Source organism: Aplysia californica, unplaced genomic scaffold (genome assembly GCF_000002075.1).
Source record: "Aplysia californica isolate F4 #8 unplaced genomic scaffold, AplCal3.0 scaffold00211, whole genome shotgun sequence".
Classification (NCBI taxonomy): domain Eukaryota; kingdom Metazoa; phylum Mollusca; class Gastropoda; order Aplysiida; family Aplysiidae; genus Aplysia; species Aplysia californica.
Window position 1 is genome coordinate 858,519 of NW_004797481.1, and position 3,251 is coordinate 861,769.

Genomic DNA, 3,251 nt, shown 5'->3' on the forward strand with positions numbered 1-3,251 from the left:
ACAAAAACAAAAATAACAACAACAACAGCGATGATGACAAAAATAACAACAGAAACAACGATGACAAGAATAGCGACAACAGCAATTGGTAAAGTTTCGTCTCTGTTTTTCAGCCAGACAGTTTCTATGGTGGGCCCACAAGAGGAGGTCGCTCGACCGGAATGTCCAGCTTCAAAACGAGCACTCTCAACTTCAGCAACACATCCTCCCGGAACCAAGTGAGTTTTGCTTTATGTATAGTTACGAGTTTTTCTGGGTTTTTTTATGGTAGAGGGTTTTACGGCGCTCGCAACTGCATAAGGTCATATATGAGCGCGCGGGACACACCTATTACTTTTTGTTGGTAGGAAATTTTGAATTTTGCCCGGGTGGCGGCCGAAGCCTACTCTTATCGATTTCAGACCACCAGAAGATCTTTAACGTGCGCAACTTACACACGGGCCCTCCGAGATTTTTCGCCCTTTCCGAAAAAGGTGTAGATCTGTCCCACCAGAAGATCAGGGGTGTGGCAGAAAGACAGCTGTAAGAAGGAGTCAAGGAGTAGCAGTAGAAATGCTGCAGAAAGAGTCAGGAGCCCAGAGGAGGGGGCAAAGGAGGTGAGGGGGTGGGGGCAGAAAGAGGAGACGAAAGCAGACGACAGAATATTGCTAGAGAGCAGGAAAGGAGGTGAAAGGAGACAATTTTAAAGAAAAATTTTTTTCGATCGCTACCCGGATTCGAACCCGGGACCTTTGAATGAGAGGTCAACACCTTAACATCTAGGCCACGAGAGCCCCCGTTTTTCTGTTTATATTCGACACAATTTATGATACACCGAAAATACCGCTCACAGTGCTAAGAAGAGAGGAAAGAATGAGTATTGTTGTCGTTGTTGTTGTTGCTACTGCAGGTGTTGATGCTGTTGATGCTGTTGACACTGCTGTTGATGCTGTTGTCACTGCTGTTGCTGCTGCCGTTTTCCTGCTTTTGTTAGTACCATTTTCGTCGATGTCCGGCTCTATGCGGATGTCCACCAAATTATGTCAAATATTTTTTGTCCGTCTCAAATACTGCTATCAACAACCGTAATAATAATAATAATAATAATAATAATAACAATAATGATAATAATAATAATAATAATAATAATAATAATAATAATAATAATAATGATAATAATAATAATAATAATAATAATAATAATAATAATAATAATAATAATAATATTATTGCAACGATGATGATGATGATAATGATTATTATTGTTGTTGTTGTTATTGATCTTATTATGATTGTTATTATGTAAAAAGAGCAATGTACGCACATCTCTGGAAGATAATAGACAAGAAATTACATTTTCTTCACCCCTAAAAATATTTGCCATAATTTGGCGCATACAGTTTGGGTGGGACATAGACATACTGCTTCTTTCTGGTGTTACTCCTCGTGAATTTCGGCATGACCAGACTGGCTTTATAAACAGACTTTATTTATATTTTTTAACATGCCACATCAGCACTAATCAAATTCAAACATATTAGGAGAAACAGGAACATCGCCCAATGCTCAAAATCAGGCTTATGCGCTCCTAACTGACATCATTATTTCTTTATGCATGCGAGTCCTGGACCCTGATAGCAGGCACTGAGAGAAGAATCAGAGATGTAGAGATGAGATGCTTCCGTAAACTGAACGTCTCATACAAGGACCATGCCACCAATGAAGACGTGAATGGAGGCATAAGAAATGTAATCGGGCCCTACAACGAAGTTTTATCATTGGTCAACAACGCAAGTTGAAATGGTATAGCCATGTCACCCGTTTTTCCGGCCTTGCAAGAAAAGCATTCCACAAGGCACCACGCTGGGAAGACGAAGGAGAAGCAGGCAGAAGAAGAGATGGGAGGATAACACCCAAGAATAGACAGCCATGGAACTGCGGGACACACTGTAAAAAGTAGGGAGCCGAGAGGAGTGGAGGAGATTTGTTGTCATCTGTCAGAGGAGACCCCCTGGATGTCAAATCTACGGGAGCTGAAGAAGAATATATTCTTTCTTTACACTTTTATATTCTATCTTCTGCGTTTACTAGATACGGTTTATGCTGCCTCAAAGCCTATGTTTTGGAACGTGTTTCTAAAAAAGATGAAAACCAATATGATTATGGTGATCACAACTGGTTAATAATTCACCAATCTCACAGTTATTTTCATGGTTTTGTTTTCACCATAGCTATTATAGCTATACCATGTCAATTTTTTTTCCTGTTACAGTTCAGAGGAAGTCCTGATTTCTACTTCCATGACAATCGTAATTTTCCGGGGGGTGACCCGAACAAAGGAGCTCTAAAGGTATGTTTTGTTTTGAAGAATAGATACAGCTGTCGTTTATATTCAATACCAGAGGAGGCATTTATCTTGCAAACCAGATTGATTCAAGAAACATGTACTAAACAGTCTACCCCCCCCCTTCCCCTTTCAACATTCATACAATACCTGACTCTGCATTATTGTCCCTTTCCTTGTTGAAATCTGACCGATAATATTATATCAGCATATTTTCCATGATATAAGTGGGCCACATTCTCGTTTTATTGGCTTTAAACTTTCGGCTTTTTCGAATTAAAAAAAAATTGAAGCTTAACGCCTTACTGGACATAATGTGGGCAATGGCGAGGTATATCAGCTACACACTAAGTCAGGACATTAGACTGCTAGGGAATTTTCCAAGATAAAAAAAGGAAAATATGTATGCAGTTGACATCCGCTTACTGATCAGGTTCGAAACCTACTGCGGTACAGAGCTCTGCATACCACCGATTTCATTAGTCACAGAAACAGTAGTCCCTTTTACCTAATGATACATTGTATACAACTTCTTAGTTCTTTGTCCACTGTCATTGATGCACGCCTCGTTTCTAACTCCACACAGAGAACTACCATATTTTGTGACTTATTCTTCATCGTTGTCTCTTACCATAATTGAAGAAAGCCTGTTGTTCGTATACTGCCCGAATAGACACATGATGGTTACGACACTGAGATGCATGTTTGTGAGTGTGCGCATTTGTAATTGTGAGTGTGTGTGTATTTATGTGTATATATGTGTGTGTATGCGTGTGTGTTATCGTGTGCGTTCGCGTGTGTGCATGTGTCTTTGTGGCTCTGTGTGTATATGCATGGCGATGGCTGAGAAAGAGAGAGAGAGAGAGAGAGAGAGAGAGAGAGAGAGAGAGAGAGAGAGAGCTCTTACACGCGCGCACACACACACACA